The 23,926-nt window shown below is 41.6% G+C and overlaps 1 protein-coding gene across 4 annotated transcripts in view; it reads right to left on the bottom strand.

The window, feature by feature from the left end:
• Positions 1-23,926, bottom strand: part of LOC124149401 (dystrobrevin beta-like) — a 188,816-nt gene that overhangs the window by 38,222 nt on the left and 126,668 nt on the right. The gene's annotated exons all lie outside the window — the stretch shown is intronic.

Below are 23,926 nucleotides of genomic sequence, written 5' to 3'. Positions count from 1 at the left end.
CAGCCCACTCACTCACCAAGTGTTCAAGAAGAGGGCAAACTGATGAACATGTTGGCAATCTAGGAATATCCCCCTGAAGACTACAGACAAACAAGGGAGTAGTGACTCAGGCATGATCTATAAAACCACTTAACACAAAACGTCAATGCCAGAGAATAACCAGTCTTGATTATTCAATGAAACAGATTCTGAGCAAAAAAGGCGAAAATTATCTGAATGGATCGCTGAAAATCAGTGATGACCAACATACGTTTGTGAAAAAAAATAAACATGTCTCGGCTTGCCATAGCAACCGCCACTCATAAAAAAACACCAAAAAATTCTAAAGTAAATGTACAACACAAAAAACCCCAGATGTTTGTTAAGTCTTTCATTGGTGTGACCTTGAGTAGAGTATCTGAGACGATACTTTACAAGATATCCTAGTCCCATCCGACGAGGAACCAAAATATTTGCACAAGGTCCGGCATGTATTTACAAGTGACAGCATTACCTGCCAGATCCAGTCAACCATAGGGTAAGTTACCGCGATGTTCTACACCCACATCAACATCCAAACAGCGCCACCTTGTGGGAGGCAGGATACATACACATCATCATGCAGGACAACAAAACAAATTTCAAATGAAAATCAATGACTCTCCCGTGTAGTTTGGAGCTAATTTGCTGTCATCAGCATCCGAATCAATCCTTTAGGGAGAAATGACAATAGCTTTATGCAATATACATGGCGATTTTTGCACCAACAATAACAGCTGGGAATGTTGGGGTGAAATTGATGTTTGTGCACCAAACTAATGAAATCATAACACTGAAGAGGATCACATGAAGCTCTGCGAGTGAGTGAGTGAGTGAGTGAGTGAGTGAGTGAGTGAGTGAGTGAGTGAGTGAGTGAGTGCATGGGGGTGGGTTGTTGAACGACACTATTCCAGCATTTGTGAATGACCTAAAAAAATGTCTTAATTGGGTGACTGAGTGCATGAATGAGCAGGTTAATGCATTTTGGCAGGGAAATTGAATGAGTGAGTTGTCATGTCATTTTAAACACTATTCCAAATTAAAAGTGATGAGAGAGAGACAGAGAGAAAGAGAGACAGAGAGAGAGATAGACAGAGCAGGAGAAAGAGAGACCAAGCGAGGGGAAGGAGAGACTGAGAATGAGAGAGAGAGACACACACAGACAGAGAGACAGACAGTGACAGAGACTGAGAGAGAAACAAAGAGAGAGAGTGAGAGAGAGAGACAGTGATACAGAAATATAGAGAGAGGGAGAGAGCGAGAGAGACAGTGACACAGAGAAACAAAGGTTGAGAGAGAGAGAGAGAGAGAGAGAGAGAGAGAAAGAGAGAGAGATAGAGAGAGAGAGAATAAACATTTTTCAGAAGCATCCTCATCCTATCCCATTAACCTGATTCAAACAATAATTATCAACAAGCTCAAAATTCAACCCTTAATCCCCTTCATTCCATCATCAATATTATTCTTACCGGAGCAATAACACACTGTGTCAATCAATACTTAACACATACTGTAATAGTTATTGAAGAAATTTGCTTTCATTCAACAAATTGTTTGTCAGTCAATACTGTAAGCCATCTCCATGGCAACCCTTCTAAACAGGTATCTAAATATACCATTAGCATGATTTCCCTACCTCACAGAAGTTAGTCAATCAAGCACTAATGTGGAGTCCCCCGAGATGAGGATGAAGAATACTGGCCTAAAAGATTAATGTAAATTAATACTAACCTGTAGCACTTGGCTGATAGAAGCAAACATTAGCCACAATGGGTTAAGTCACATGCAACACAGGCATCGCCAGGTACGGATAAGTGACGCAAAATGTTTCGACCATAAATTCAGACCTGAAATCTTCCATGAAAGTCGTTAAAGAAACACTGCAGGTATTTTCTGAACACACTGCAGGTATTTTCTGAACAAAGGTTACCAACCCGGGACAAATCAATGGCAAAGATCTCAAAGACGCTTGAAGATAAATATTTGCCTCTGACCTCAAACAGGATTCTTTCCATCAATCGAAAATCAATAGTGGTTAAAGATTATCGCAAAAACAGGAACCAGACAGGTAAATGTTTTGCATTGAATATTACTGGCTGACCATCCTCGGAGAAGATGAAGTGAAGCAGAGAGAGAGTGGGGCGGGATGTTGTTCTCTGAGACAGGATGACAGGGGATGGTTCCATCTGTAAAGGACATCTTGGTCTGATCAATACTAGCTACTGCTGAATTACACTGTAGGTCACACAAATGAATACCTAGCACTTTCATCAGGCAATTATTGTCATGGCTGATGCAAGTTATTCAAGCATTAGTCGAGCATTTATGAAGGACACAAAAAATCTTCCTGCAATATGGGTAGGCCTGTCTTTGTGGGGTTGTCCCGGCATTTAGTAGTCGTATGCTTGTTGAAAGGACAGCGTTGGTGTACAAGCAATAGGGTCATAAATATTGTTGAGGACCTGACTGGACAGAGGGAAAAAAACCAGACATGGTCTAGACATAGAATGGACCAGGAAATATATAATAGACATGGTCTAGACACAGAATGGACCAGAATATATATAATAGATGTGGTCTAAACAGAATGGACCAGAAAAAAAAATAATAGATGTGGTCTAAACACAGATGGGACAAGAAAATAGATAACAGACATGGTCTAGACACAGAATGGACCAGAAAATAGATAAAAGACATGGTTTAAACACAGAATGGACCAGAAAATAGATAAAAGACATGGTCTAAACACAGAATGGACCAGAAAATAGATAATAGACATGGTCTAGACACAGAATGGACCAGAAAATAAATAATAGACATGGCCTAGACACAGAATGGACCAGAAAATAGATAATAGACATGGTCTAGACGACACTGAATGGACCAGAAAATAGATAATAGACATGGTCTAGACACAGAATGGACCAGAAAATAAATAATAGACATGGTATAGTTAGGCTGGAAGGTATTCAATCCACAGAGACATAGACTGGACTACTGAACTGGAAGACATGGACCTGTCTAGAAATAGACCGCCAAATAGACATGGTCTAGACACAGACTTAGACAAGGATCCATAGCTATTGACACAGACTGGTCCAGACCAACAGTTTGTGTGAAGCCCTCTTACTTCTTTTCTCCCGAAAGTCTCTCAACAGACGTCATAATTTTTGCGAAATAAATTAATTACCTTGTTCAGTATCCCTAGCAACGTCATAATTCATAAACTTTAAAGTTTCAATACATAGTTGACTGCAACAAAATACTTCATACAGATTTTCTGAGCTTTTTCCATAAAAAAATTAAACTGACCAAAAGGTTTATTATTCTGATGCATATCTGCACTTTGTATCCCAGGGACCATCGGCTAGCATCAAATTAACTCACTACATCGCCGAAGGGAATGGACACTTCAGAAACATGTAGTAGACTTGTATGGAGCACATGATTTAATGTACCTCTACATTACCCTGAGATCATCCTAACATCAATAAAATCCTCAGTGCAATTACACCAGCCATCAATATTCAAGATCTATGTCCTGTAACCAGGCGCTGTCGTCAAACAGCATATGTCATACATGACATGTCATACACGGTCATCAGATACGTAATTATGTCCGCCACAGTCTAGTTTGTGGTGGGGAGAGCTATAGCCTGTAAGAATCTTGTCAGGGGCAGTCTTACATCAACACACACTTCATCAATAAAACATCAGGGGATATGGCAATTCTACACATAGAATCAGATGTGAATAACATGGGTTATACACCAGGCATGTTTGTGAAGAGATGACGTGTTTGTATGTATCTATGAACTTGGCTGTGTATGTGTCTGTCTGTATGTCTGTATGTCAGACTATGAAAGTGTCTGTGTATAAGTGTCTGTGTGTGTGTCTGTCTGTGTATAAGTGTCTGTGTGTGTGTCTGTGTATAAGTGACTGTGTGTATGTGTCTGTCTGTGTATAAGTGTCTGTGTGTGTGCCTGTCTGTGTATACGTGTCTGTGTGTGTCTGTGTATAAGTGTCTGTGTGTGTGTCTGTCTGTGTATAAGTGTCTGTGTGTGTGTCTGTCTGTGTATACGTGTCTGTGTATAAGTGTCTGTGTGTGTGTGTCTGTCTGTGTATAAGTGTCTGTGTGTGTGTCTGTCTGTGTATAAGTGTCTGTGTGTGTGTCTGTGTATAAGTGTCTGTGTGTATGTGTCTGTCTGTGTATAAGTGTCTGTGTGTGTGTCTGTCTGTGTATACGTGTCTGTGTGTGTCTGTGTATAAGTGTCTGTGTGTGTGTCTGTCTGTGTATAAGTGTCTGTGTGTGTGTCTGTCTGTGTATAAGTGTCTGTGTATAAGTGTCTGTGTGTGTGTGTCTGTCTGTGCATAAGTGTCTGTGTGTGTGTCAGACTGTCTATGTAAGTGTCTATTGTGTGTGTCTGTGTTCGCGTCTGATATACGGTTGGGTGGTGAGGTTTTTTGTTTTGCTTTGTAACACCGCACTCAGCAATAGTCCAGCTATATGACGGCGGTCTGTAAATAATCGGGTCTGGGCCAGATAATCCAGTGATTGACATCTTGAGCATCGATCTACGCCATTGGGATACGATGACATCAACCAAGTCACCAAGCCTGACCGCCCAATCCCATTAGTCGCCTCTTACAACAAGCATTGTAAGTCACCATTTACAGCAAGAATGGGTTGCTAAAGACCTATTCTACTCCGGATCTTCACAGGCAGGGTGGTGAGGTGAAACAAATTGAGCTACAATGTTCGTTTGTTGTTTAACGCCACACTCAGCAATATTCCAGCTATATGATGACGTAAATAAATAAATAATGTGGTCTGGACCAGAAAATCCAGTGATTGACATCACGAACATCAATCTACTCAACTGGGATACAATGACATGCTTCAACCAAGTCAGCGAGACTGACCACCTGATCCCATTCGCGCCTTATGATAAGTATAGTTGCCAGTTACGGCAAGCATGGGTTGCTGAAGACCTATTCTAACCCGGATCTTCATGGGGATTGAGCTACAAAGAACAATAAGTCTCATCAAAATCATGAAATATAGAAAATGTCCCAATGCATCTGTCTAGACTCCTCTGTGAGGGTGTGAAACGAGAGTGAATTAGCATGACCATTATGACAGAGAACTTGTCAAAACAACGCCACACAGAGAAACAAGCACTAAAGGCAACAGACGATGGAGATCACTGAGATATTCAAGGACTTCGCTGTTAGTAGCAATGTACGAGCAGGACCCAAACAGGCCATAACTAATGGAAAGCCTTCTTTGTTTCTTTCACAAACTGGGTGACCCATTAAGATCCGGGGTAGAATAGGTCTTCAGCAACCCATGCTTGCCGTAGAAGGCAACTATGCTTGTCGTAAAAGGCGACTAACGGGATCGGGTGGTCAGGCTCTCTGAGTTGGTTGATGCATGTCATCGATCCCAATTGCGTGGATCAATGCTCATGATATTAATCACTGGATTGTCTGGTCCAGACTCAATTATTTACAGACCGCAGTCATATAGCTGGGATATTGCTGAGTGCGGCGTTAAACAACAAACAAACCAACCGACCATCACAAACCGGGTCATATCTATATTTGATCTTACTGGGGCTTGCTAAACTTATTGTGTAGATAATTCAAACAAAATGCTGACATACCAAGTTTCATCTGATCCATCTGCTAATTTTCCATGTGTCAACCCCCTGCCCTAATTGTACACAAGCCACGTTGTTCCTTAGATTAGATTTTCCTGTGCTAATTGATGTCAATAATTTTATTTACCAGGACCTTTTTTGCAGCCTTTTTTCTTAATGTAATTTCTTTAGTTAACATCGTAGTTACTTTTTTATGTGTTCAACTTTGACTTTTGCAAACATGTCATCCATGAATTACATTGTTGTTGCAGCCTAAACGTAAATGTTCGCCAATATTCATTTCCCAACTGTCCCCCATGTGGTGTATTTGGCACAGATTGACCACAAACGAGGTTACTCTAGTAACGCTATGAACAAGTTAATGTCTTACCAATAATCTATTTAACATAGGATAGCGTAAACTTGTGCGGATAACTCACTTGAAACTGTATGCTAGCAAAGATTTACCTCCTGTAAGAACATCAGAAAGACTTGTCATGTTTCAACTAATTTCTGCCATAAAAGGCGACTATGCTTGCCGTAAAAGGCGACTATGCTTGTCGTAAGAGGCGACTCACGGGATCGGGTGGGCCGGCTCTCTGAGTTGGTTGATGCATGTCATCGATCCCAATTGCGTGGATCGATGCTCATAATGTCACTCACTGGATTGTCTGGTCCAGACTCGATTATTTACAGACCGCCGTCATATAGCGGGAATATTGCTGAGTGCGGCGTTTAACAAACAAATGTTCTGACTTCACATGCCCATTAAAGGCTCACCCATGGGGACCGGGGTAGAATGTGTCACCACATGGTTAGTAAGAGGTGAACAAATTGGAAACTCATGGGGATTAGAATTTGTCCCTAGCAACCTATGCAGGTCGTAAGAGGTGACTTATTGAATGAGTTGGCAAGGGTGTAACCAGCATTTTAAAAAGGGAGGGGAAATTGTCTAAACCATACTACATTTGAGGAAGAGAATGTATGGATGTCAACTTCTTTATTATGAGGAACACAACATTTCGGAGTATATGCTTACTCCTTCATCAGGTGAATGATACCATGAGGCAGACTGCATATATAGGTACAAGTAAGGTTTTGTTTGTTTGTTTGTTTGTTTGTTGTTTAACGCTGCACTCAGCAATATTCCAGCTATATGACGGCGGTCTGTAAATAATCGAGTCTGGACCAGACAATCCAGTGATTAATATCATGAGCATCGATCCACACAATTGGGATCGATGACATGCATCAACAAAGTCAGCAAGCCTCACCACCCGATCCTGTTAGTCGCCTCTTACGACAAGCATAGTCACCATTTACAGCAAGCATGGGTTGCTGAAGACCTATTCTACCCCGGATCTTCACTGGTTGTACAGGTAAGACAACAAAATAATAAGATAACAAAAGGTGCATCACTTCTAAATGCCTTTCAAAGACCTGATACTAAATTTGGTTTTCAAAAAGGGGTAAGGGGACTTGGTTGAAGGTGTGTGAATGTAACCATGACAACATGGATGGTTGTTCATAACATCCACCAGTGGATCGTCTGGTCCAAAATAAACTTTATACAGACTGATGTCATGAAGCTGAAATATTGCTTTGAAATAGTGTTTTGTTCAACAACAATTACAAACAAATGCACACAATCTTCAAGGCCAGAATCTTGTAGCATCTGATGAATTATTGAACATGGTGTAAAAACCGAAACATTTCTCGAACCATTTCCAGTTCCCAAGGCTTCCTGTCAGCTTGCCAAGTTCACACCATTCTGTACTCAAAGCTAAAGAGTTCCTTACTTTTTAATGGCACGTGTAGTATAGACTTTGTCAGATGCATTACACTCGATACAGACACACCATAAATACCGGGAATAGATGATTTTCTTGTACGAGAAACACTTTTTATCACCTTCATTCTCAATGCCAATGGATCACAATACTAGTGGATCACAATACTAGTGGATCACAATACTAGTGGATCACAATGCCAGTGGATCAAAATACCAGTGGATCACAATGCTAGTGGATCACAATACTAATGAGTCACAATGCTAGTGGATCACAATGCCAGTGGATCAAAATACAAGTGGATCACAATGCTAGTGGATCATAATGCTAGTGGATCACAATGCTAGTGGATCACAATGCCAATGGATGACAATACCAGTGGATTACAACATTAGTGGATCACAATGTTAGTGGATCAAAATACTAATGGATGACAATGCTAGTGGATCACAATGCTAGTGGATCACAATACTAGTGGATCACAATGCTAGTGGATAACAATACCAGTGGATCACAATACTAGTGGATTACAATGCCAGTGGATCACAATGCCAGTGGATCACAATGCTAGTGGATCACAATACCAGTGGATAACAATATCCGTGGGTCACAATGCTAGTGGATCACAATGCTAGTGTATCACAATGCTAGTGGATCACAATACCTGTGGATCACAATGCTAGTGGATGACAATGCTAGTGGATGACAATGCTAGTGGATCACAATACTAGTGGATCACAATGCTAGTGGATCACAAAACTAATGGATCACAATACTAGTGGATCACAATGCCAGTGGATCACAATACTAGTGGATCACAATACTAATGGATCACAATACCAGTGGATCACAATGCCAGTGGATCACAATACTAATGGATCACAATGCCAGTGGATCACAATACTACAGTAATTCTCTCAACATAGCCCTTAAGCCTTACCATTTTGTCTTGCCATATGCTTTACACACCACTACTTTAGACACCATTACCAAACAAACTTACATATTCATATCTAAGTCTTCATTTAGTTCTCCTAACACTTAATCACCATTGTCTGCTACCATACCATCATATATAGAATAAACGTATCAGTATATCACACAAGAATTCTGAGAACCCTCTTTGAAAAGACCCAACACTGTCTGGTATTGTACCATCATATATAGAATAAACATATCAAAATATCACACAAGAATTCTAAGAACCATCTTCTTAAAGACACATCACTGTCTGCTACCATACCATCATATATAGAATAAACGTATCAGTATATCACACAAGAATTCTAAGAACCATCTTCTTAAAGACACATCACTGTCTGCTACCATACCATCATATATAGAATTAATTATCAGTATATCACACAAGAATTCTTAGAACCCTCTTTGAAAAGACCCAACACTGTCTGGTACCATACCATCATATATAGAATAAACGAATCAGTATATCACACAAGAATTCTGAGAACCCTCTTTGAAAAGACACATCACTGTCTGGTACCATACCATCATATACAGAATAAACGTATCAGTATATCACACAAGAGTTCTTAGAACCCTCTTTGAAAAGACCCAACACTGTCTGGTACCATACCATCATATATAGAATAAAGGAATCAGTATATCACACAAGAATTCTGAGAACCCTCTTTGAAAAGACACATCACTGTCTGGTACCATACCATCATATACAGAATAAACGAATCAGTATATCACACAAGAATTCTGAGAACCCTCTTTGAAAAGACACATCACTGTCTGGTACCATACCATCATATACAGAATAAACGAATCAGTATATCACACAAGAATTCTGAGAACCCTCTTTGAAAAGACACATCACTGTCTGGTACCATACCATCATATACAGAATAAACGTATCAGTATATCACACAAGAATTCTGAGAACCCTCTTTGAAAAGACTCAACACTGTCTGGTACCATACCATCATATATAGAATAAACAAATCAGTATATCACACAAGAATTCTTAGAACCCTCTTTGAAAAGACTCAACCCTGTCTGGTACCATACCATCATATATAGAATATACGAATCAGTATATCACATATATCTAAGAACAGTCTTCAAAAGACTTCTTTCTGTGGTCTAGGTGATATAACTAAATACAAAACAATCCTTTCCAATTTCTCTGTGAACACCTAAACACTCACCATCTTGAGACACCATCACTGAAACCACACACGGGTAAAGAAACGGGTATCAGCCGAGTAAAGCAAGTAAAGGCGGGTCCCTTTCACACCCCGGTGAACACCCTCACCCAGGCACTCACACTCATCAATACAGCTCGTATCAATTTCCGGCAGTAATCCTGGTCGGCTTCATGGAGTAATAGCATGCAGTAATCACCATGCTAGTGTTCTTGTCAAGCCATTGTTATTGTTCAATACTTCGTATCATCCATACGTCAGTGAATACCACCTTAGTCATTGACAGATGCTCTGTGTCCATGTGGCCTTGTGTATCAATGTCTGAACGGTGGTGGAAGAGTCTTGGGTTTTATAAGCTGATTGAATCACTTGTGTTTATAATGCTGTCAGCTTGTGGTACGATCGCTTAATCCACTTTGTGGTCATTACACATCGACACTGCACACAGAATAAACATTGTTTAAGTTGGCCAGATTATAGTCTCAGTAAGTATTGCAACTTATGAATCTCTTGTTATGTACAACATTCACATTGTTTCCATATCAGAAGCTCACTTGATCTCATAGCTTGGTCAAAACTACTGGGGATATAAACTGATGTTATAGATTTGGATGCATCCAATCTGTTTTATCTTCTGCCACTATCCAACTGTCCAAGTCATTTTATCTTCTGCCACTATCCAACTATCCAATCTGTTTTATCTTCTGCCACTATCCAACTATCCACTCTATTTTATCTTCTACCATTATCCAACTATCCACTCTATTTTATCTTCTGCCATTATCCAACTATCCAATCCGTTTTATCGTCTGCCACTATCCAACAATCAAATCTGTTTTATCTTCTGCCACTATCCAACTATCCACTCTATTTTATCTTCTGCCACTTTCCAACTTTCCAATCCGTTTTATCTTCTGCCACTATCCAACAATCAAATCTGTTTTATCTTCTGCCACTGTCCAACTATCCACTCTATTTTATCTTCTGCCACTATACAACTATCCAATCTGTTTTATCTTCTGCCACTATCCACTCTATTTTTTCTTCTGCCACTATCCAACTATCCACTCTATTTTATCTTCTGCCACTATCCAACTATCCAATCTGTTTTATCTTCTGCCACTATCCAACAATCCAATCTGTTTTATCTTCTGCCACTATCCAATCTGTTTTATCTTCTGCCACTATCCAACTATCCAATCTGTTTTATCTTCTGCCACTATCCAACTATCCAATCCGTTTTATCGTCTGCCACTATCCAACTATCCAATCTGTTTTATCTTCTGCCACTATCCAACAATCCAATCTGTTTTATCGTCTGCCACTATCCAACTATTCAATCTGTTTTATCTTCTGCCACTATCCAACTATCCAATCCGTTTTATCTTCTGCCACTATCCAACCATCCAATCTGTTTTTTCTTCTGCCACTATCCAACTTTGTGAAAGGAAAAGGCCATTTCAAACCTGAAATTCTTTAGATGTATCTTGACAAAGTTTCAAATCATATTTCCAAATAATCCAAACTTTCATAATCATTACATGTCACTCATCCCACAACAGGGCAAGATTGAATAAGCAAACATCAGTAATGACAGATAGAAAACACTTGATCTCAACACAATATCCTCAACTGTAACTAAAAAGCACTTCAGCAGATCACAATATCATGTTCAGCACTTCAGCAGATCACAATATCATGTTCAGCACTTCAGCAGATCACAATATCATGTTCAGCACTTCAGCAGATCACAATATCATGTTCAGCACTTCAGCAGATCACAATAACCTGTTCAGCACTTCAGCAGATCACAATATCATGTTTAGCACTTCAGAAGACGACAGTCCTGTTCAGTCCAAACTTGTGAATTAGAAATTCCTTCTGTCACCCAACCTGGAAATTCCACTTGATTCTGGTCACTTCCGCGGAATTCCCCTCTCCCCAAGTCTCATGAATTATTTGTCTACCTCACACGAGCTATCCACCCACTGCGTGACTTAAGCCAGTCAAGCAACTCAGTGAAGCACAACCGCACATACACATCTTGACAAAACATGTGTGTCTGTGGTCTGCAGTCCCCAAACCCCTTCTATGTCCATTCATACAATATTTATTCCCTGAGTTGTGTGTTGTAGTCAATGAAGAATCTGTGGTTTAACATATTGATTCATTGGGCGGCCGCCGTCTATGCCACTGACGTCTTCCCCTGATGCCGAGAGCATGATATTTGGCCAATAGAGGAGCACATCAATATGGCCATGTGACCTGGCCTTGTGTCTACAGGTACTCCTCCAGGAGGCTTCAAGCTATTTTTTTCACTTCCTATAGCATGCGAGTGATGAAGACCCTGCCATAGAGTATACTCTGGGAATCGGTAAGGGCAGTTATTGCCTGAGGTGGAGTGTAAAGAAATTTGAGTCTAATAAAATTGACATGTATTGATAAAAAGTGGAATTAACTCTCCTTGGTGAAAAAGGTTTGGTTTCCAAAGTTTAGATATATTCTTGGAGTGGAGTGGAGTGGAGTGGAGTGGAGCGGTGTGAATAAGCAAGGAGTGGAGTGGAGTAGAGTGGAGTGGAGTGGAGTGGAGTGGAGTGGGGTGGAGTGGAGTGGAGTGGAGAGTTGTGAATAAGCAAGGCGTGAAGTGGAGGTGACTGAGTGGAGGCGAGTGAGTGAGTGAGTGAGTTTACACAATTTATCAAAATTCAAGCAATATCCCAAATCTGAACCCCAAGAATGGACTTAAGATATTATATCATTGCCAGGGTCTCTGGTTGGTGTGGCAGGCAGGTGCTTTAACCAATGACCTACCTCCACTCTGCCCAGTCAACACAAGCAAAATCAACTACCACAATGGAAGACGACATTTTCATTTCTACCTCTTGGTGATCACCGCACCTCTGGCAGTTCTCCATCAACTTAATTTTTCAATAAAGACCCATACAAGAGTTAAAAAATAAATGAAAGGCACGATCTTCTGAAACATTTATGTAAGCTTGCCGCCTCTTTTTACTCTAATTTCATACTGTGCCCTTCGCTGATGCCGGAATTTTCATTTTTTGACCCGAGGCAAAAATACATTGCTGTCATGCTGGGGACTTAACTGATGCTGAAAGTGCCTGAGCTCAAGGTCTATATATTTTATTACCCTAACTATCTATAGTTCCATTACAAAACTGTCATTGCTATCAATTACTCTCTACATCATTGCATACAGGAAGGTTTTCCAAATGAACTCACACCATCCAAAGATTAATATTTTATATCACTCACTGAACAAATTTTGTGAAGTTCCCAGTGTTAAATGCTGGCGTTGATGGCAGATTGTATTTCATGACAGCCAGAGCAGCCTTGTAGCCTTGTAGCCTTGAGTACAATGCTTCTCTACATCATGTTACAACTGTATTGGACTTGAGCATGTTCTGTGTGGTTGTAAGTTATATTTTTGACACATAAAAAAGAGGATGACATGAAATGATATTAAAATACGAATAAGCTCTCCTTGATATCTGACATTGAGAGGCTAAATCATTAAAAAACAATACCAGTGTAAAGGTTGGATATTTTGCCCAAGTTCCTTACACCAGTTACCAAAATATCCTGCCTATTTCCTAATTTTAGACTAGGGTTTTGGGGTTCACGGCACTGGTCTCATGGGTCCCATTGCAACAGCTTTTAGCCAATAGCCTGGGGCTATGGGGTCACATGACAAGGGCCAGTGCCACCGTGGGACCCCAAACTTTTTAACAGCCTCTTTCTGCCTGCACTGCCTGGACACCAACATCGCCAGCTAGATCTGTTCATTTTGTTTTAGATGTCTTCCAGACTGTGCGGCCAGGATTTGCACCCTGTAACTTTTTGATACTTCAATATACTATTATTACTGTCTTTTTGTGTTGCATCATCTTTGACTGGAACATTTCGCGCAGTAAGCACACTTGCCCAGCCCTTTTCCATGAGAGGAAATCGTTACGTTACCGTGGTGATTTCACAGGTCTTGCACTAGTCTTCAAGATGCAGCGGTAGAAACTAACATTTTTAGTCCACTAGTCCATAGAATGGTTACATATAGCAAAACCCTTAAAAATGGCAAAATCAACTAGTCCTTATGATACCTTACTATTAGGTAGTTTGGTAAGGACTACAGGACTAGTGCCAATTTCTATTGCTGAGATGTCCTAAATGCCAAGTGTGTAAATTAAGCACATAACTAAAATATATATAAAAAATACCCCTTGTAAAACAATGTTCCAGTTTTATCTGTGATATCATTTAGTAATGTGTAAATTTACAAACTGGTAATCAATTGAAACTACCTTCCTTGAGTCAGTCACTGGTCCTTATGTTGTGACGATAACCACTGAGATTATAGTGAAATACTGACTGTTTCTTGCACATTGGATGAATTTAACCTCAACAAATTTGCACTGATACGATTATTTTCAAACACCGATCCATTCTGGAACGCTCAATGTCAAGATGTTCCCTCAATCCACAGAGTGAGTGTGTTTGGTTTTATTGCCACTTCTCAGTACTTCAGTTACATCACACTACATCAGCTTCATCTGGGCTTAAGATCCTGGCATGGCAAGGGACACAACTCTCCACAGAAAAATTTGAGCGATTGATTTGGATTCCCCTCCCACTCCAGAGCCCCAAAAACGTCTCCAATGACAGTGGACCAATTCCGTCTCAATTACGCCTCCGAGCAGCTCAGTCATCAGATTGCTCTTCACATCAAACTCCGAGACCCCTGCACAGCTTGCATGTAATTCTACCTTGATCAGGGAACTGCCTTGCTATTATTTCAAGAATGCTTTTTATTCAGTGCGGAGGCAGGAAGAAATATGATGTTTAATTACATGTATTGATCCTCTATTGTGGTCATCATGTCAGGCTTGCCCGATCACTGTGGACAGCCCGGGGCAGGGATGGGTCAATAAACAATATCACAGATGTGCCGAGCATGTGTTTTACATGGAAGTTAGTTGGGGCATATGAATGAGGTGGTCTTTTTGAATAAATTGATATGAGTGGGTGGGTGTTTGTTGGTTGGTAGGTGGTTTCATTTGAGTTAGGGTATCATGGTTTTTAGCTCATACATGAGTTCCCATGACTTAAGGTAGCCCATTGCCTCGTCATCTACTTAGTGGTGTATGAATGAGATACCCACTGTCCCTATATACAAGTCCCCAGCCATGTGACTCCACTGCAAAGCATCTCTCACTCTTTAGTCAGGATTAAAACAAAACATATATCAACCCCCACCTCCACACACAAACAGACACACACACACACAAACACACACACACAAATACAGACAGACACACACACACACACACACACAGACAGACAGACACACACAGACAGACACACATACACAGACAGACACACACACAGAGACAGAGACACACAGACAGACAGACAGACAGACACACAAAATAATTAAAGGGTACAAAACCCATAAAAAAATCTTTTTGTAACAATCTATATTATAAACAGTTTAAATCATGGAACCAATAACCTTACCCGTAGAGCATATACTGCGGCTAGGCGCCATTGGTTGATATCATCATAAACGAGCAGATACTCCATGAGGAGCGTGGACAATCCTCCACAAGGGGCTGTTCTATAGGAGGCTGATTCTTGAAGGGTATATCCGCAGTTAAAGCCTCACACCTGAAGATGTCTCACCACCACCGGCCACCACTTTATCCGCACCAACTTAATACCTGATGGATGCTGGCAAATAATGGTCCAAAACATTTGCAAGGACCTTTGACACAACGGGTGACAAAACTGTACACCTTTCACATCCAGTTTGTAATGTGTGGGACAGCCTCTTTTTGTACGACCAAAAAAACATCAAAGCATTTCACGTTGTTGATATGAACCTTGGTCACAGATGCACTGGCGTGAGAAGCAGACACGGAACTCAGAATTAGATAGTTCACCCAGGACAGTTTCACCCGGCACTTCTGGTCACCATGTTGATATGGATGTTGCCAAATACTGGAGTATGATACGCCAATGTCCAATACACTCACCCAGTGTCACCAGGAGGTCCTGTTCACCAATTCAACTTTGATGAGTCTGACGTACAATACACTGATATTCAATATGTGGACTTGATGAGCAGCCAGCATTCTCTCACCAGCTGTCACAGCGCCACATAAACAGTGTGTATACTTAATCATGAACAATTACACAGGATGAATCATTTCTAAAGATGAAATTCAGAAATGTATTTCCCGGCCAGCTGTTGCATGTGTTGATGGCATCGGCATAACTGTTGTCTATGTGGTGACGGCAACATGTCAGTCGACACTCACATCAGACTGACAGGACTGTTCCTGGTAAAACAGGGGTCTGGATTAGCAAGGTATTATTGTACACAAGTGATGGACCCTGAGGGGGCAGCCTTCTTTGTTCAGACACCTTACATGTCAACTGCACCCCCAGCCAAGTCACTTCATTACTGGAAGACTCTCTGTTCTATGGAGGACATGCCATTACATTGAATATATTGCCATATAATAAAGGAAATAATCATTAGAAGGTCCCTGTCCAATGACCCATTTGTGTTTGACCAAAGAGTGAGTCTATTGGAGTCTGTAACTCTCTACAATACCAAGACAACATCATGCTGGCACAGTAAGGCATGGACTACACACACCCAGATAAGTACTAGACACACCAAGACACTTCAGCCATCTGGGTTAGCATCCTCATCTCCGGTTCACATACACTGATGATGAAAGACATAAGAAAAAGATTATTATCTTCTTCAGATTTCCCCTCATCTTGATAATGATCTTGACATGATGGACTGAGACATGAAGACCAACTGGACATATGGACCAAGTCATGAAGGCCAACTGGACATATGGACCAAGTCATGAAGACCAACTGGACATATGGACGGAGACATGAAGGCCAACTGGACATATGGACCGAGTCATGAAGGCCAACTGGACATATGGACGGAGACATGAAGGCCAGGTGGACATATGGACGGAGACATGAAGGCCAACTGGACATATGGACCAAGTCATGAAGACCAACTGGACATATGGACGGAGACATGAAGGCCAACTGGACATATGGACCGAGTCATGAAGGCCAACTGGACATATGGACGGAGACATGAAGGCCAACTGGACATATGGACCAAGTCATGACGGCCAACTGGACATATGGACCGAGTCATGAAGACCAACTGGACATATGGACGGAGACATGAAGGCCAACTGGACATATGGACCGAGTCATGAAGGCCAACTGGACATATGGACGGAGACATGAAGGCCAACTGGACATATGGACGGAGACATGAAGGCCAACTGGACTTATGGACCAAGTAATGATGGCCAGGTGGACATCTGGATCAAGTCATGAAGGCCAACTGGACATATGGACCAAGTCATGAAGGCCAGGTGGACATCTGGATCAAGTCATGAAGGCCAACTGGACATATGGACCGAGTCATGAAGGCCAACTGGATGTGATGGACTGAGTCATGAAGGCCAACTGGACATATGGACGGAGACATGAAGGCCAACTGGACTTATGGACCAAGTAATGATGGCCAACTGGATGTGATGGACCGAGTCATGAAGGCCAACTGGACATATGGACCAAGTCATGAAGGCCAGGTGGACATCTGGATCGAGTCATGAAGGCCAACTGGACATATGGACCGAGTCATGAAGGCCAACTGGATGTGATGGACTGAGTCATGAAGGCCAACTGGACATATGGACCGAGTCATGAAGGCCAACTGGACATATGGACCGAGTCATGAAGGCCAGGTGGACATCTGGATCGAGTCATGAAGGCCAACTGGACATATGGACGGAGACATGAAGGCCAACTGGACTTATGGACCAAGTCATGAAGGCCAGGTGGACATATGGACCAAGTCATGAAGGCCAGGTGGACATCTGGATCGAGTTATGAAGGCCAACTGGACATATGGACGGAGACATGAAGGCCAACTGGACATATGGACCAAGTCATGAAGGCCAACTGGACTTATGGACCAAGTAATGACGGCCAACTGGATGTGATGGACCGAGTCATGAAGGCCAACTGGACATCTGGACCAAGTCATGAAGGCCAACTGGACATATGGACCAAGTCATGAAGGCCAGGTGGACATCTGGATCGAGTTATGAAGGCCAACTGGACATATGGACGGAGACATGAAGGCCAACTGGACATATGGACCAAGTCATGAAGGCCAACTGGACATATGGACGGAGACATGAAGGCCAGGTGGACATATGGACCGAGTCATGAAGGCCAACTGGACATATGGATCGAGTTATGAAGGCCAACTGGACATATGGATCGAGTTATGAAGGCCAACTGGACATATGGACCGAGTCATGAAGGCCAACTGGACATATGGACGGAGACATGAAGGCCAACTGGACATATGGACGGAGACATGAAGGCCAACTGGACATATGGACCGAGTCATGAAGGCCAGGTGGACATATGGATCGAGTCATGAAGGCCAACTGGACATATGGACCAAGTCATGAAGGCCAGGTGGACATATGGACGGAGACATGAAGGCCAACTGGACATATGGACCAAGTCATGAAGGCCAGGTGGACATATGGACGGAGACATGAAGGCCAACTGGATATATGGACCGAGTCATGAAGACCAACTGGACATATGGACGGAGACATGAAGGCCAACTGGATATATGGACCGAGTCATGAAGACCAACTGGACATATGGACCGAGTCATGAAGACCAACTGGACATATGGACCAAGTCATGAAGACCAACTGGACATATGGACCGAGTCATGAAGACCAACTGGACATATGGACCGAGTCATGAAGACCAACTGGACATATGGATCGAGTTATGAAGGCCAACTGGACATATGGACCAAGTCATGAAGGCCAGGTGGACATATGGACGGAGACATGAAGACCAACTGGACATATGGATCGAGTTATGAAGGCCAACTGGACATATGGACCAAGTCATGAAGGCCAGGTGGACATATGGACGGAGACATGAAGGCCAACTGGACATATGGACCAAGTCATGAAGGCCAGGTGGACATATGGACGGAGACATGAAGGCCAACTGGATATATGGACCGAGTCATGAAGACCAACTGGACATATGGACGGAGACATGAAGGCCAACTGGATATATGGACCGAGTCATGAAGACCAACTGGACATATGGACCGAGTCATGAAGACCAACTGGACATATGGACCAAGTCATGAAGACCAACTGGACATATGGACCGAGTCATGAAGACCAACTGGACATATGGACCGAGTCATGAAGACCAACTGGACATATGGATCGAGTTATGAAGGCCAACTGGACATATGGACCAAGTCATGAAGGCCAGGTGGACATATGGACGGAGACATGAAGACCAACTGGACATATGTATCGAGTTATGAAGGCCAACTGGACATATGGACCGAGTACAGAGTACATAACTGACTATATGATTGCGACTGCGTCATGAGCATGTGGTGGTCCATCTCATCGGATATAAGCAGAAATACAAAATAGGTTGGAAAATAAGAGTGGCAATTATAACCTCAATGATGGCATCCTGAACAAACCTTGCGACTTCCAACTCAGTACATCAAGAACATGTAACATCCTGGTTCTTGCAGAACCCGAACCAACATCATCGTCATATGCGACAGCTTCAGTGGCCTAGCGGACAGAGCGTCTGCCCAGAGAGAGGAACGTCGAGGGTTCGATCCCCGGCCACGTCATACCAAAAGACATTAAAGTATGGTACTTATTGTTACCCTGCCTGGCCCTCGGCATTAAGGGGATAACACAATGAGTGGTCGGCACAGTATGCTGTGGCTGAGTGGTCTGTGTTAAACTGCTGCATAATATATCTCAGTGGGCTGGCAGACCCGGGTTCGATACCCGACATGGGTACAATGTGTGAAGCCCATTTCTGGTGTCCCCCGCTGTGATATTGCTGGAATATTGCTAAAAGCGGCGTAAAACTGTACTCACTCACTCACTAGTAAGTGGGAGACATAATAAACATAAATATTTTTGCGTTTCTTAGAATGGCCTTATTTCAATAGGGACAGCAGCCCCGTGAAACGAAAAATAAAAAATGTGTGGCCTAAGCACAAGAAGTGCACAAGGCATGAAATGTCCCTAGTTTTCAAACTAATACACTCAATTCTTAAGTGATCTTGTCCTGCTGGCTAGACAATTCTGACTACAAACCTATTTTAATCTCTCTTCATCTTGGCATATTGGCCTAAATCTGTATAACCAGCCTATATGTATCTGTAAGAAAGATAATTGGTCTCCCAGAGACACTCAAGATGCAAAGCTTTCAACATTGTGCATACCAACAAGCATGTCTGTATCACAAATGTTGCCTCTGGTAACTGACCATTTTGGATGAAAAACATTACAGAAATTGAAAATTTAAAAAAAAATATAAAAAAATATGAGATTATTAGAAACCTGGTGTGAAACCAATTACAAGTTGGAAGAACAGGAAGAATAGTTTAAGTATTAATTTCATTGAGAGCGAGCTGGGACGGGCGTTGATGAGGCTGTCAGACAGGGAGGCTGAAGTCGTCCATGACACGCATCAACATCCCTGTAGGATACACACAGCTTGCACAGCTCCGCAACATTTGTTACAAAAAGTAACTGAGTTTATTTTTTTTTAATTGTTCAGAACGTGGCTATAGTTTACTTCCTTCTTATTTATACCAGTATTGCATGTTACAAGTCACAGATGCCAGAAGGTTACAGGTGTGTTACAGCGTACTTGGACCAATCAAGCCTTCAGGATATTTGTGCCAGCACTTTTGTCCCACAAATTGAAAAGAGTCTAAACAAGATGGAATAGAAAATTTAAAAAAAAGATGATAGGTATTTGCAACATTGATGAACATGATTTCAATATCATCGGGCGGTGGGGTAGCCTCAGGGTTAGAGTGAGTGAGTATGGTTTTACGCCGCTTTTAGCAATATTCCAGCAATATCACAGCGGGGGACACCAGAAATGGGCTTCACACATTGTACCCATGTCGGGAATCGAACCTGGGTCTTCGGCGTGACGAGCGAACGCTTTAACCACTAGACTACCCGACTGCCCCCTCAGGGTTAGAAATTGACACCAGTCCTATAGACTTGCCAAACTGCCCAATAGTTAAGGTATCATAAGCACGAGAAGAAATTTGCCTTTTATAAGGGGTTTGATACATGTTATCATTAAAAGGACTAGTTGACAAAACTGTACGTTTCTACCGATGTAGCCTCGTGGTTAAAGCGCTCATTGTCACGTCGAAGACCGGTGTTCAATTCCCACATGGGTGAAGCTCATTTCTGGTGTCCCCTGCTGTGATATGCCTGGAATATTGTTCACTCTATATCTTATAGTGCAATCACACTGTGATATCATGCAGCAGTTTAACATGCACATCCTACAGTCTACAGAGCATTGATGAACCTTGACCTGTTTTGAGAGCAGGTCAGGGTCATTCATAAGCTTACAATAGAAAATATTAAACACTTCTGTTGAAGACAAGATTAATACTTTTCTCTGAAGTAATTTGAGGATGACAACATGTGCAAAACATGGCACATCATCCTTCAAATTGAGAATACGAATCTCATAGCAATGTTGTGGATAAACCTACCATGATGACCGTCACTAGAAACTGTCCTTTGCTTGCCAGGATTGCTTCCCCAAAATATGACAAAATACTGGTGATGTCCTCAGTCGGATGCCTGTGCTCTGCCCTAGATGTCATTCACTGACCCAGACTGACTAGGCAACTGTCTATCATGAATGACAGTTTTGTTTTGCTTGTCTGTTGCTTTAAAGCTGCACTCAGCAATATTCCAGCTATATGACGTCGGTCTGTAATAACCTAGTCAGGACCATACAATCCAGTGATTGATATCATGAGCATTGTTCTACGCAATTGGGATATGATGGCATGCATCAATCAAGTCAGCGAGCCTAACTACCCGATCCCCTTAGTCACCTCTTATGAAAAGCATGGTCGCCTCTTACAACAAACATGGGTTGCTGAAGACCGAGTTTAACCTGGTCTATGAATGACAGTGATAGGTCTAGTAAATAACGAGACTGGGGTTGTTAACTGTGACGCTGTGATATGGAAAACATTTCTCCATGTTACTTCTCCTGTGATTTCTTATTCAGACAAATGATTTATTTATCATTTCATAAAAAAACATGAAACATCATTTTACTGAACATGAATTTGTTTTGATTGTATAATCCTCAACTCTCAAGTTGCTATATTAATTTATCAAAAACATAATGAATTTGAAGTTGTAAAACCTGTTCTTTTAGGTGAGTGAGTGAGTTGGGTTTAACGTCACTATTAATAGTATTCCAGTTATATCACAGCTTGTCAGCTTAATGTGGGAGGAAAGCCCGAAGTGATGCAGGTCTCTGACGTTTACCACGATCAAATATATCATGAAACTAACTTCATATGAACATGAACATTTTTCAAAGAAAATTTAACAAAATTACACCAACAGTGTAAAAGAACCCAATTCTGTGATACTGAGACGGTTGGAACAACATGGCATGGGACTTGCGAAGACATTGGGGTGGTGGTTAACTTGTCGTCCAGAGTCTGTGAGACATCCAGGGAATCTTGCATCATCAACACACCCTGATTATATCTCCAGCCAAGTATGGCTCGCCTCATCAGAAGCCTCAACAAGCCAAAATGTCAGATCTGATGGTATTAATGTGGCCAACCAGACAAACATGACCAGAAGGCACCAGTATTTCCGTGGTAGTTGACCAGAGACTAATGATGGTTTTATCAATCAGGTCTCAAAATGTCACCCACTCAGGCCTTCTAAACGGGATCTACATTCCGCAATATCCGCCTCTGTTTAGGCAACCATTTGACACTGAAACAATATTCCAGCTCAAACATAAATTCCTGGCAAAAACATTTGTTCTGAATCTGAAAACTTTCTGGCCGTCATCAGAATACAATGTTCTATTGTAAACTACGTTATAACAAACACGCTTATGGCCAACTGATGGATAAAAGAAACAGTTTTTTGGTCTTGTCCATTTGCTGTATATATGCTTATAACGAACTAGGGTTATAATGAACTAAAACTAGTGATGCCCTTGAGTTCGTTATAACCTTAGTTTACTGTATAGAACATTGTAATCTGATGATGGACAGAAAGTTTTCAGATTTAAATCAGACAGACCTTTCCCGAACTTTGACCAACCAATTGAATGAATGACAAGAAGTCGACATTAGCCAATCAGAAGGCAGTGTTCTCATGCTTACGGCATTAATTTCAAATTGGCGACTACGCTTTGAAACGTATTTTGACAAATTCTCAATTAAAAATTTGAAACCTGAACAAAAGAACATTCTGGAATGGCTCACAGATGGTCTAGATTGTATGGATTCAGACGTTAAGCCCGTAACTATTGTTCGGAATACCCCGTGTTAAAGTTTTTCGAGGTTGCATGATTAGAAATCACATTCCAATTCTCACTTTCATGATCTGGTAAGTGATGCTTTGATTGGTCGGATGAAAGGTCGTTCTGACGTGACCCCTAATGGGATGTCCTCAGATCTTTGTTTAGCGGTAGCAAGAACTATGGTCTGATTTTAATGAAATTCGCTTTTCCGTGTATACCTTGACAGCAGGCATATGATGCACTAGGCACAGGGACAACTATCTGATCTTGTGGCACTGAACAATATTCTGTCTCACACAAACATCCCTGGCCATAACTAGATTTGAATCCTAAAGCTTTCTGGCATCATTCATCAGATGATAGTGTTTAAATATATAGAGTTTACAAAACAGTTAAATGTTTCAGTGTTTCTTGACACCAGGCATGTGATGCACTAGGCACAGGGGCTGACCATTATATTTAGTTTTTCAGTCAGCGCTTTAAGACATACAATTCATTTCTGTGAAGGGAGGAACCAAACGATCAGTGGGGACCCACAACATCCAGCATGTCAAGTGTATCTTGGTAAAATACTAAGACCAATTATTTTGTTTCAAGAATCCTCAGTTACAGATTAGATATTTACACACACAAAAATGCCAGGCTCCCCATAGAATATCAAACGTCCCTTTAGAAACTTGATAACCAAATATACACCAAAGACATGATAAATTATTGCCTTCCAAACCATTGGTGCCACTGACCGAACCCTACTGGCATCAACAAGGCTGTCCATGTAACGATGTCCAGCATGGTCACTAATTGACAAGGGAAAGTGGGA

The sequence above is a fragment of the Haliotis rufescens genome, unplaced genomic scaffold (assembly GCF_023055435.1).
Source record: "Haliotis rufescens isolate VD_foot unplaced genomic scaffold, xgHalRufe1.0.p SCAF_2, whole genome shotgun sequence".
NCBI classification, from domain to species: domain Eukaryota; kingdom Metazoa; phylum Mollusca; class Gastropoda; order Lepetellida; family Haliotidae; genus Haliotis; species Haliotis rufescens.
Note: the sequence above shows the minus strand (reverse complement) of the source record. Positions and strands in the feature narration are given on the sequence as shown.